The sequence below is a fragment of the Andrena cerasifolii genome, chromosome 13, assembly GCF_050908995.1.
Source record: "Andrena cerasifolii isolate SP2316 chromosome 13, iyAndCera1_principal, whole genome shotgun sequence".
Classification (NCBI taxonomy): Eukaryota; Metazoa; Arthropoda; class Insecta; order Hymenoptera; family Andrenidae; genus Andrena; species Andrena cerasifolii.
This window is the reverse complement of record NC_135130.1, coordinates 6,922,533-6,935,595: the sequence shown is the minus strand read 5'-3', so window position 1 is coordinate 6,935,595 and position 13,063 is coordinate 6,922,533. Positions and strand designations below refer to the sequence as shown.

The 13,063-nt window shown below is 44.3% G+C and overlaps 2 protein-coding genes across 6 annotated transcripts in view; one reads left to right on the top strand and one right to left on the bottom strand.

Annotated features, from left to right (window-relative positions):
- The window catches only part of LOC143375828 (uncharacterized), a 193,134-nt gene that overhangs the window by 45,636 nt on the left and 134,435 nt on the right, over positions 1–13,063 (bottom strand). Inside the window, exon 1 of one of the 4 annotated variants that reach the window (XM_076825346.1) lies at positions 1,434–1,765. The exons of the other annotated variants lie outside the window; for them this stretch is intronic. The gene's annotated coding sequence lies outside the window, so the exon portion shown is untranslated. Of the gene's footprint in view, positions 1–1,433; positions 1,766–13,063 lie in introns of those variants that run through there. 4 annotated transcript variants of the gene reach the window in all.
- Ror (tyrosine-protein kinase transmembrane receptor Ror) overlaps positions 1–13,063 on the top strand; it is a 244,867-nt gene that overhangs the window by 99,468 nt on the left and 132,336 nt on the right. The gene's annotated exons all lie outside the window — the stretch shown is intronic.

The window sequence follows — 13,063 nt, the reverse complement described above, 5'->3', positions numbered from 1 at the left end:
TGTTCAAAGAGTGCAATACGCAAATTAAACTTTCTATTTTCACTTTCTATTTAAGGAGACTATATCATCAAATCGCTAAAAAAATAGGTGATCTTTAGGATTTTTATTTTTTTAAAGTATAGAAACCACTGTGGCCTTTGTTTATACGTTATTCAAGGATGTAAAGAACACTTTTTTATTTTCACAAGGGAAGATCCCGAACTCGGAAATTCAGAAAATTCGGAAACTTTGTGAATATGTAGAGAATTTCCTCCTGATTACAAGGCAATTTTTGTTTGCTGCCTAAATTCACTCTAAGGTGGTGTAATTCACCCCTGAAAATCCGGTTATTTTCCGATTTTGTGTTATAACGCGTGAACTGTAAAATATTTGTTTACTAAATGATAGATTTAATTGAAAGAAGTAACTTTTGTCTTGAAACTTTTTAGTTATAACACAATCTGAAAATAGCCGAATATTCAGGGGTTAATTTCACCCCCCTCAAGTGAATCAGGAGAAAATCCCCTACATATTCACAGAGTTTCAAAATTTTTTAATTTCCGGGTTGGGGATCTTCCCTTGTCATTGTAGCGTCATAATTCGACGTAGGATTGTCTGAAATCAAAGAACCAAGAAAATTCTTAAATGTTATATTAACGGCTATGGTATGAGCCTTCGATCATAAATTTTAGAGCACGTGTTGTTTTGTTATTAACATTTTTAGGCGTAAAATTACGTCTTTTAGCACTTCTTGATTCAAACATGTACCAAACATCGCCATTTTATTTTTTTTTGCCTTTTTAAAAGCTGATACGATAGCCATTGATATAACATTTAAGGAGTTTCTTTGTCTGTCGATTTCAGACAATCCTACGTCGAGTTGTGATGGCTACCATCGACGCCTCTTTTTGTTGCAGCAGTGCACTGACAATGAGCGCCAAGTTGGAATCGAACCACTACAAAATTTTTTTTAAAAAAATCTACATCCTCGAATAACGTATAAATAATGCCCATAGAGTATTTTACTACATGTCGTATACTTTTTTTATAAAAAAAATTCTAAAGATCACCAATTTTTCGGGCGATTTGATAAGAAAGTCCAAGTTGTGTCTAAAAATCCATTAGTCGAGAGAATATTATATCCAAAACTTACTACCCCAAAAAGTGTTGTGTCCGAAGCTCATCAGTTGAAAGAATATCATATCCAAAGTCCACTAGACGAAGGAACCTCCCAAGATTAGATAAAAGAAGAAAGCTCAGCCAAAAGAGCATTTCCCCAAAATCGACAAAATATTACAAAAACACAATCACCTTCCAAAAGTCACGCACTAATTCCAAAAACTGATCTCAACAATCCCCCACCCCAGGAGCCACCCTCCCAACCCCACCAGCCTCACTTCCACCCCGCACCCCCAACAGCTCACCCCGCTGCAGCTAGTTCAATCAACAATTACCTCGTTCTTCCGCGAATCTTTCACTTTCTCCGTCCCGAGTCACCCGACCGCGACACTCTCCGCTATTCCCCGGCTCCGCAGAGGCGAATTGGATCGGACGGACTCGCGCGGAGACACTCGTCGCGCGCCAAGCTGCACGCGGAATTCTCGCGCCGAGGCGATGAGGCGAACGACGAACCGTCTACGTGCACAACTATCCAGAACGAATCCGCCGAATCTGAACGCACCTGTTCCTCCCCTGGCTCGCGCCCCGCGCACCCCGTCAGAGACCACGGTCCTCGGCGGAGTTTGGGCGTCGTTTTCGAGCGCTCAGTCGCGATCTAGACGCGCGTTCGCATGGCACTGGGTGGCCTACATCCGAAGTTAAATCCACACCGTGTTCCAGTCTATTATAAATTGGACTCGCGGCGCGTATAAGTGCCGCGGGAGGGACAGAGATAGATCGTGGAACTGGGAGCGCTTTATTATTTCGATCTCTCCGCGCGATGGTAGCCGATTCTTTGAAGCGGCTGGCCTTCTGCGGGAGACTTTGTTCCGTTTCGATTCCGGGCGAAGTGGTGCCCGTTGCATCTGCTCCAATGGGCGCCTGTCGTGCGTTTTTCTCTGTTTGTTGGCTTTGCCGGTTCTGAGTAATAGCGCCGCTGATATAGGAACATTGTACGTCAGATCGGGAGTACGTGGGTGCGGATACTTCGTCGATTATGGAGCGGGATGGAAGGACTGGGGTTGGAAGTATAGGGGTGTGGGGTGATTTATTATTTTGGTCAGTTTGGGCTTACTGTAGCGGGCAAAAGAGAGGTTGGAATTTAATTTTTTTAAAATTTGTATTCCTTAGAGTGGAATATAAATACCGGTAATGTCAGGGTAATAATTAAAGCCTAGTATTAAATTATACAGGCGTGTAAATTTGTGAGCTGTACATTTTTATTTTTTTTTTTTTGGATGCTTGATGCAATAGAAGAATGGAGGTTGGAACTTTGTGACATGCTTCTTAGAATTATTATTAATTAAGGCTTATTGTGATCCGCTGCAATTATTGTAAAATTCGATTCACAGTTATTCAGAATGGTGATGTATAGAGTTTGTGGTCCACAGTTTACGTGAAATAGGTATTCCCCGTGGTAGAGGGGCGGCGAAATTCGTTGCACTCGAAAACAGAGGCGATCGAAGCTGAAGAGAAACGTCTGAGAGTGCACCCACGATTTCCAAGCGGCAGTTCTATTGGTTTCGCGGCCGACTGCGTTTATTGATCGCCTGTCACTTCGCAATCGACGTGGCTTCCAGGGAAATGTTGGAGGAGACACCTTTCAGAGAGCAGGAACTTTTAAATGTCAGCAATACCTTCAATCTTTTAAAGACAACATTCCACATCAAATGCACTATATCTCGCATTCTATACCAGGGATTTTGATGAAACTTAGCTACAACGTAGTCCACGCGATATTAGGGGGGGTTTAAGTCATCGTTTTGCTGAGTTGGAATTTGTTTAAAAAATACAATGCATCAAAGTTTGAAAACTAAAAATTCTTAACCTCAAACACTATCGACCGATAACTTTGAGGATAAACTTACGAAAGGTAAAGAAAATAGTGCAGAATAATATATGCAAAAAAGTAGGGATTTTATAACAAAATAATAATAAAATATATACCTAGAAAGTATATTTAAAATTTAAGATTATACGTACAAAGATCTTGTTTCTTGTATATCGAGTTCAGCCCTGAAGTCGATATCTAAAAAAGGACTCGGCCGCTGCGCGAAGAGCAAAAATGTGCTCGCAGCCGTGCAGCGCCATAAATTGGAAAAATTTGTTCGTCGCGTGAAGTCGCGTTACGGTTTCCGCTCTCCCTTCCTCGCCGGCTAATTTATCGTTCGTCGCGCGCATTAGCTGAAAGTTTCATTAACCCCTATGAATCCGAGCTGCGAGCGCCAGGCAATTCCGCGCGGCGGGCCACGCAATTTATTCTCCATACAATTTTCATGGGTCCTTAACGAGTTGCGCGCTCGCGACGTAAATCGCGACCGAATGGCCGTCGCAATTTAATTTGTTCCCGATTGCAACAACCTCCGCCGACCATCCACGCAATCTTCAAGATTACTTTGCAGCCTAAAATCATTATTTAGTGTAAAAAAAATTTGGCGTGATCATCCTTGCATACTCGCATCTTGAGAAACACATTCGCTCTGAATCTCTGAAGTATATTTCTATAATTGAGGCTATAACGCAAACTGCCACACCATACACCATTAGGGTGGCCCTTATTTTCAACCTGCGATTTCTTCTGCTCTCACCCCCTAATATGGTTCGATTTCATAAAAAAATAGTCCCTGAGAAAGATTATTATTGCAATTGCGCAACGAAAAGGGTGTCGACCAGGCCTTCGAGTTTAAAATTCATCAATGGTTTGAATTTGAAGAATTTCTCAAAAATGGTCAGTCCTATCGAAATTTTGTTCAAATAATATTAAAAGAGCGTTCAATTTTCTACAATTACTGTATATATAATTTTTTCGTGCCTCCAACCATTTTTTAGATAATTGCGTTTGAATATAGAGAAGTCGGCACTACGCGCGTATAGACAATCGTCACGCCGTACAGGTGGGGCGCGTGAAGTGCCGACTTCTCTATATTCAAACGCTATTATCTAAAAAACGGTTGGAAGCACGAGAAAATTGTGTATACAGTAATTGTAGAAAATTGAATGCTCTTTTACTATTATTTGAACAAAATTTCGATAGGGCTTACCATTTTTGAGAAATTCTTTAAATCCAAACTATTGATGAATTCTAAACTTTAATGCCTTGTCCGATTGTAATAAACTTTTTCAGGGACTATTTTTTTTATCAAATAGCACCGTTCTAGGGGATGAGAGTGAAGAAATACAAAAAAATTTCAACATTTATAAATAAGGGCCACCCTAATACACCATTTGTTGGTGAAAATAAACTTGAAGTATTAGTCTCACTGGCCTACTCTAGTAACCCAATTTATGAGACAAGAATTTTAACATATAATCCTTCCTTCAATTCGTTGAAATACAAGGCTCTCTTTTGACCGGCACGGTACACGTGTCCCATAAATGAGAAGACCTGTAAAACTAACTTCAAAAGACATTACTGGAGACTATCTATAAACAGAATTCCACATCAAACACCAGCAGTCTTTCAATCATCTATTTACCAAAACAGTCCAACCTGCTGCTGTAAACAGTTCCCATAAACCATAAATAGTTTCCATAAAAGAGTCCCGCATTCAGCGGGTCCATCAGCCCCGATACACCCCGGAATCGGAAGCATCCGTCACGGAGCGCGGCTGAATCCACAGCGGGGGGTTTCGGTCCCCTAAAATTCCCCAGGGACCAGTGATCGCGCCCGCTTGTCCGAAATTGCTGCGCTTGTGATCGACGAATATGCATTCCAGCCGGCGAAAAATTGCATCTTCCGCGGAGATGCCTATGCATATGCATGCCCCTAGACGAGGGCTTCCAGCGTGGCACGCGGGCACTTCCCCTCCGCCCCTCCCCTCCCCACCCCCTCCCCCGCCACCCCCTCTCCCCGTAGCAGAGGGTCGGTCTGGCGCATTGTGTTGTCCAGCCTTCATTCTCTTTCCTCGTAGGTCTGCCGGCTTTTAATTAACTCGTTTGTTTGCCCGCGTCCCTGTATTCCCCGAATCGCTGTGTACGCGCCACGAAATTGCATTTTTCTTCGTCGCCATTCTTCGAACGGCTGCGTGTCACAAATTTCGCGGACGGGGCGGGGAGAGGAGGAGGGAGGGGGAGGGGGGGAGGGGAGGAGATTGCGTCGGGGCCCGACAACAGCATTGTTAATTGTTGCTTTGGGAATCGAACTGGCAGTTGCGCTGTGCTCGGTTTGGATTCTTCGATTTCGGGTGGCTCCGTGCTTCTTCCTCGAGGGTAGAGGGGCGTTTTCAGTCTCCTGATTATCGACGGTGGAGGGAATAACGAAGTGGAGGGCCGGGGTTTTTATAGGTCAGAATTTAGGAGCCTTTGTAGAAAACACTGTGAGTGCCAACAATTAAATTCTGTACTATAGTGTTACCACGAGCTCGTGGTACAGTTTCCGATAAAATTTGTCTTTAATAATTAAGGTACTTGGGATAATAACTAAGGGACTCTTCAATTTCTATTTTCACGAAAGTAACTTGTGTTTCGAAGATCTAAGTCAGATCTTCTTAACACGCAGAAGCTTGTTGCTTGGTGATCTATCGCGCAACAGCCGCGCATGCGCAGTCCCAGGCCGCCATTACAGTCCTCGTCTCACCTGAAGAAGTAAACGGCAAAAGAAAAAGCTTCCTGACGTCCTGCAAGGTCTGCTTTCCTCCTCAAGGAAAGACGAAATGGGAATGTAGAGCAGGTTCAACCGTGTTCCCACGATCTCACGCACCTTCTGCGCCGTTTTCCTCCTGGAAAGTCACGGAGGGGAAGCGAGAAGCAGCGCCATCTTAACGAGTTGGCTCGACCAGCGATCGAGACGTCGCACGCACTTGCCCAGGGAAAACACGCGACAAGGTTGCAAGTATTAATAAATTTGCATGGAACAGCCTCGCCATAACTGTGTTTTTCACCCCGCGCAACGGAAGCTCGTGCGGCACAGTGGTCGCGCGCGACTTTTACGCGCTCGCCCCTCGCCGCGTAAAAAGCTGCATTTCGTGACCCGTCACGTCGCGCGTCTCGATTGGAATTACGCAGGGGGACTGGGTGAGTTGTCGGGCGAGAAACCTCTTTGATCTCGTGCCTCGACAGCTCGGAAAAGTTGAGAAGATCGAGGAGATTGCAGTGTTCGTGATGGGGTCGATCGATCTCCCACTGTTAGTCCTTCCGGCTGGAACGAAGGCTCTTGATTAGCACAGTTCGAATTGTGGAGTCTACCTTCGACGAATATCGCGTTTGGCAACCCCTGAAAGTGCAGAAAACTAAAAGAAAATTCTTTTTACATTCTTTTTTACCCTTTCTTTTGTTTACTTCAATTTATTTAAACATTGATTCTCAGAAGAGAAACGGGGCTCACCTGCAAAAATACAAATCTATAATTTAATTTTTATGAGAGACAAATAAAAATTTCAAAAGATACGTAAGTGGCAAAATAGTATAATTGAATTTTTTATTGATTTCTTCTTTAATTTTAAATAAGTGGTGCATACAGTAATAATATTGGAACTTATATTATATTTTCCAGCTACTAAAAGTTCATTAACATTTTTAACATATTCTCTGATATTTAAGTGGACCCACTTGTCATCAAGCAAGCTGACATCCTCGCCAGTGCACCACTGCGTTAACTATTTATTAACATCCTCTACTTTCATCCAACAAACTATATTTTAATCAATCAAACGCTATCCACCCCGCATTAATACTTCGTACCCACTTCAAACACTTGTCAAACTTCGTGAATACCGATGAACATAATTTACCGTGGCGGTAAGCCCACCAGCTAACTCGAGCCATAAATTAACTAACTCATCTTCATTAACCAGGACTCTTTATTCGCCTGCATTACTCGTTCGTTAAACCGTGCGGTGCTCATTGGATGAAACAAACTTCATGCTCCGCGCACTCGACTCCCAGGAGAACATTTTCGCTCCCACAATTTCCAAAATCCTGGAACAATGCGAAGCTCAGGCAGCCTAGCAAGGAAGCATTCCCAACTTGACTTTAATTCCGATTTTAATGAAACTTCGCGTAAATTTAAAACGCATTGCAGCAGACGCGGAGAAATTTTTTCTTCCAAAATGCTTTCAATTATACATCGTTAAGCAACGTCACAGTTTTTACAAAGTAATAATTTGTTGGGAAGGAGGAGTTATTAAAAACAACTGCGTTTACCAGTTTGCATTCGGTTTTAAGTCAGTCCTTTATTTATCCAATAAATACCGTTAATTCAGAATACAGTAATCGCGTCTATTTCAACTAAATAAATATTACAAATTCGCACTACAATCACTGAACACTGTGCAACAGTAAAAACAGCCCTTAAAGTTATCCCTTTTCTTAACACAACTTTGCAATGTTGCAAGATAGAGCAAAACTTAAACCACAAGAATCGTTCAGTTTTTTCTGCTCTGTAATACTACGAAAATCAAAATAAAGCTACCACGGAGCCCCGGTGGATGGAGGACGTGGGCTCAGGAGCCAGCGCGATAAGAAGGTGCATCCATCGAAATCGTTTCCTGCTTCTGACGGCCATTCGAAATCGCAGCGAGCCGGAGCGGGGTAAAAATGCAGAGCGCTACCGCGACGGAGCGATATATCACCGCGGTAATATCCAGTCACGCCAACTCGGGGCAAGACTCGGCGACCAGACGCAGAGCGAAGTCTTATTCAATTCGCGTGCCCCGGGAACGCCGCGATTACATCGCGTGACTCGATGCGCCGGCTCGGATTACACGTGCCCGGGGATATCCTGGTGATCCTAAATCCTGTCTGCCCTTGTCACCCGGGCCCGAGCAGCTCCGAAAACGACGTGGGCGGCCAGCTCCGCCATATCTCGGCCGGCGAAAGCCCCACAGGCTAGGTTGCTGCCTGACGACGCACTTGGGAGTGCTTGGCTCAGTGGTTTCTTCCCTGCGAACAATATCCTGAATCATTGACATCGCTCCGGCGGCAATTTTGCATGCACGATGCCCGCATCGCACGGGGAAATTGAAATACTGTGCCGAAGATGGAGCACAGCTAACGGCTGCGGTTAGCCTAACCGAAAAATCAGGAATTAACGGAGTCAAAGAATTTTATTATCGATTATCGTTGCAGATGAATGTAACTCGCGGTGGAATCGAGGAGGGGGTGACTCTTTGGGGTGTATTTATTTAAAAAGAGTGGGGATCGTTAGTTCGGAGCTGGTTGAAGTGGAAGTACAGGAATTATAGGTTAATAGCGATTAACATCGCATCAATTTTTCATCCCTTTATTGTCCGCCCTTTCAGAGGACCAGGTAAAAGAGAAGATAATCTTCTTCGACCCATTTCGCAGGCAATTTTCACCGCCCCCGTCCCTCCAGCCTCCTATCACCCCGTTGTTTTTGTCGCCGCTGAAACCGGAGGGAACATTTTGCTTCGTCGCGTTTCATAAACGACCCTTTTATTCGAGCTCTCGGCTCGTTTGTACTACAAATTGGTCTAAGAAGATTCCGCCGAGCCCTTGATAGCCCCCGCCTAGATCCTGATTTATGCTTCTCGATCTGCGCGTCAGCAACCGTGGCGTGGCCGCGTTACTCTTCTCCGGGGAATCCCCGTTCCAACTCTGCCGAAACGGGGCTCATAATGCCGGCGTTGTTCCCGCGTACCTGGCGGTATTTCCGCGATAGCGAGCGGCGCGGCATTAAATAACTCTCAAACTCATATCCCAGATCTCGCTGAAATGCCAACAGCGCCCGAACTGGATTCTCGAGGTACGCGAGCTTCGGAATTAGCGCGAACCAGTTAAGGAAACTCAATAACCTCTAGAACCTGGGGTCTTTCTTTTATCCAGTCACGCTTCCATCCCGTGATTACCATGGAGGGTTCCTCTAGCTTTTGGTAAATATATAGGAAAGTTGCGCAGCTGAACGTGAAGGCCACGGCAAAGTTAATGCTGTTCAAAGCTTGTCAGGCCAAAGTGCCAGCTGCAGTGGAGTCGAACAGTGGAGCACAAAACCACCAGGCAATTTTGCACCTCCTGCTCTTGGGACGAGGCAAAGACGAGGATTCGGGGGTTGATGAGTCGCGCTACCAACGGACCCACCCCCCTCCCTCGCTCTTAGTCTCCGTTTTCCAGGAAAGAGACAAACTCTATCGATCTTCTCCCCGCCCCGGCTGCTCACGTACGACGATTGCCCCAGAAATACGGCGGCGCAAGTGGTCGCGAAAATTAACTCACCCTCCCGTGGAATTGACCCCGTGGCTGGGCTAGTGGCAGATGGCTCGGGGAATCTAGGATTACGAAAATATCGAATTACTTGATCGCACACTGGCGATGAAACGACCGCTTGCACAATTGCAACGATCGAACGGTGGCTACTGCCTCTCCATCCCTGTAAGGGGTGGCGGTTAATGGGGGTGACGTGTGTTTTCGCTGGATGAACTTGTTCCGCTGTATTGGGGGAGTATCGTCTTCTGGAGTAGCTCTGTATAAGCGTTTAATTAGATTTACTTATTGATGGGGGTTTTAATGTATTTAATAATTAAATTGAATGCGGCCTTCGGGTTCAGTTCCTGAGTGAAACTTTCACTTGTTATTTGGTGCTAGTGGATTCCATAAAAAGAGTGGTTCTTAAGGGGTTGTACCTAGTCAGGCGGCCGATAAGAGGCGAATGTTTGTGAATTTTTTTTGAAAAATCGGAAGCGTGTATTTGCGCAGAACTTTTTCCACTTAAAAGAGCAACATTTGAAGAACATTTGGTAATTTTTTCGTAGAAAAATATTTACGTTTATAATAAAGTAACAACCCACATCCAAGAAGCCTTTTTAAAGATTTGCTTTTGCGGTGAGCACTGCCATTCGGAAGCAGATTATCTAAAATAAAAAAACGAGAAAGATTTCGTTAGTATATTAATGTATCCTCTGATCAACGAAGGGAACTTCCGAAATATTAATTTAAAGCAAAATGGTGGCTATTTAAAGTTGAAGGCCTGATTTTTTTCGCGTGATTTCTGCACGACAAAATCAGGACTAGGTATAATCCCTTAAGTAGACCTAGTTCAAATAACGAATATTTCTATAAACTTCTAATTAATCAGCCCCAAATAGAAATTCGCAGCGATAAACAGGACCGCATTTATTCTTTTGGAGGCCCTAGGAGTAACATCATTACGAGGCCTCACAAATTTTTCAGCTGCCTCTGGTTTTATATTATGAATTTAAAATTTCAGAAGAAGTATTTTATTTTGCAACTATAACAAGGCTGTTTTTTTATATTGTTATTTGCGAGGATTAAGGTTTTAAAATATGGCCTCAGCTTGTGCCTAATGCATCTTGTGGTAAATGCGGCCCTGGTTATGAACTGCATGAAGATTACATCACAAATAAAAACCCTAGATAAATAGTAAAAAAAAACTTCTACTTAAGAAGCTCCTAAAACTTCAAACTCCATATAAATTATTTTGAATCCTCGTACCATGGATCTGATTGAACACTTTGCAGCTTGCACGAATGAAACGTCTATTAACAGTTATCAGCAACGCAGATGAACGACAAATGGACGCGATCAGGTGATGGAGCCCTGCCGAAGTCCACCGCCATGGTGGCGTCGAAGAAGGGGAGCAGGGACACGCATGGAGTTCCATTAACCGCGTCGAGCCTTATGGCGTGTCGGACCTCGGCGAATTTCGAAGCCCGTGAAATCCCGCGGGTGCCACGAATCGGCGATCAAGCGACAAATTAACTCGAAATCCTGTCGTAGGTCGTCGCAGGTGGTCCCAGGGCACGTTAAACGCTCGCGGGACGTGACGACGGTGCGTTATCGGCGTTGTTTTTCCAATCCCATCTCGATTTCAGCTGCCTTCGATAGCAGGCTATCGTTGGTCTTCTCAGAAAGAGAGCCTTGCCAGTGGATTCTTCAATCTCATGCGATAATTCAGGCTTACGTCGAACGATAATCGTAAAGTAGATTCTGATTAGTGCTTATTACTAAGGGGAATTTGAAAAAAAAAGTAGCGGGTATTATAATTTCAATCTTTGCACGTTTGTTAATTAAGGTTCGAAGAATGTGAGGAATTTTTCTTATGCAATAATAATAATTTTGTTTGGAGTTACGGTGATAGTAGTAAGATGAATTTCAAAATAACGTTTGCTGCTGGCGACCACGATTCTGGCTGTCACAGTCATCTGAAATACAAAACGCAAAATTTTTCTTAATCTATACGAGTGTGGTGGTCGTCTGGACCTATCTTACGATAAAGATTCGCTGGATAAATGGTGTCTATTTGCACGTGTGTGCCTAGTAGTTACCTAAACCTAAGTCGAGAATCCACCTAGAAGCTAAGCTATGCTAAGCGACGCCATGCTACATTTTAAAAAAATTAGCTTCAATACATCCTTATGAAACCGTTTCCACCAAAAGCTAAACTAAGACATAGCTTAGGTGGATTGTCGGCTCTAATCTAGATCCAACTCAAACCTATCCTAGCTCCTCAGTTTTAAAATCGAATTCAGGTGCTAACATCACGAATAATCAATCACACCAACGCCTAATTCACTCACAATTGCAACCCCAAATGGAGTGACGCTACCAGTGGATATCTAAATTTCAGGGAAGCATCGAACATCCAAGCAGCAACCGCCAAACCTCCCTATATTCATTAGGTACATAAAACGCTCCTAAAGCATCCATCAAACTAACAATAAGCCACCCTAGTTGGACCCTCCAAACACCTCACCCTCTCGCACCAAAGCAACCCAACTGCTTATGCTATTCACGTTCAGCAAGATATTTCACCAGAATTTCTCGGCATCGTCAGCAAAAAAGAGGCGACATCATTTCATCAGCGAACTGTGCACGAGAAAGCCAGCGGCAGGAATCCTCTGATCGATCCCAAAACTTCATCATCGACGTGCACTGGGTTCCTCCAAGTCCCAGCCCGAGGAACTTGCTCGAGGCCGGAGTTCCTGGCGCGGAAGCAAACGTCGAAGGGGCTTTCGTCGCTCTTTCTCGCACTCCCGGGGGTGCGTCGGGGATCAAGGGGATCCGGGATCGAAGCAAAGTAACCAGGATCAGATCGCGAACAATAGCAGACATCGACGATGACGGTTTACCGGTATTCCTCGGGACGTCTTCTCCTCGTCCGCGAACTTCCTTCCCTTGATCGTATTGACTTTGTCTTCCGGGGCCGAGGATCTGGGCGGGCTCAGCCCCGCAGGGAGAAAGTGGGGTAGATTTACGACGATCGTTTTTTAAGCGGAAACCTTGCCTCCATTCAGGGATATACTTTGCTTGGGAAGGAACTTCCATCCGGCTGGATGTTGAAGGAGAGGAATGGCTTCTGAAGTTCCTATACTTGTGCTGGACGAAGCCTCCGCGTTGGGGAATCATCGTACCTCCGGTCAGATCCGTCAGATTAGCCGGACGTAGTTATGGTGCATTGCGAATTAGGGGTTGTTGGTGTTTAGGCAGTAGTTGATGGGATTCTTTCGTTTTAATATCTGATCGAAGGGGTGGAATTTGGGGAGTATTTTAATCCTTGCAAGACTTGAGCAAGGACACGGGTTGTTTAACCCTATTACGTACCTCGAGTCTATTTCGACCCAATTGTAGTCTCCTTACGTCTCTCGGGTCCTTTTTGACCCGCTCTTCTTCTCGTTTTATTAAGGAGGATCGCGCCTTGTTGGGCCGAAAAATAGGTAATACTTTATGATTTTTTTGTACAAAAACGCTTGGGCGAATTAATTTGAGATTTGGTAGACTGTAGATAGCCGCGTTCATATAGTTTAAGATCTCTTTTGCTTTCTGTGTTTCGAATAAATATTACAGTACTTTTCGTCGACGCCAGGGCCACGCGATTATTTTTCAACGCTCTCTCTCTCTCTGTATCTGCCATGTTTTTTTCATTGTCACACAAAAATTCAGAACAATAGTTCAAGATACACTGAAACAGCCTGTCGAACTTCAAATTAATTTGTCGAACCGTTGTAGTACGAAA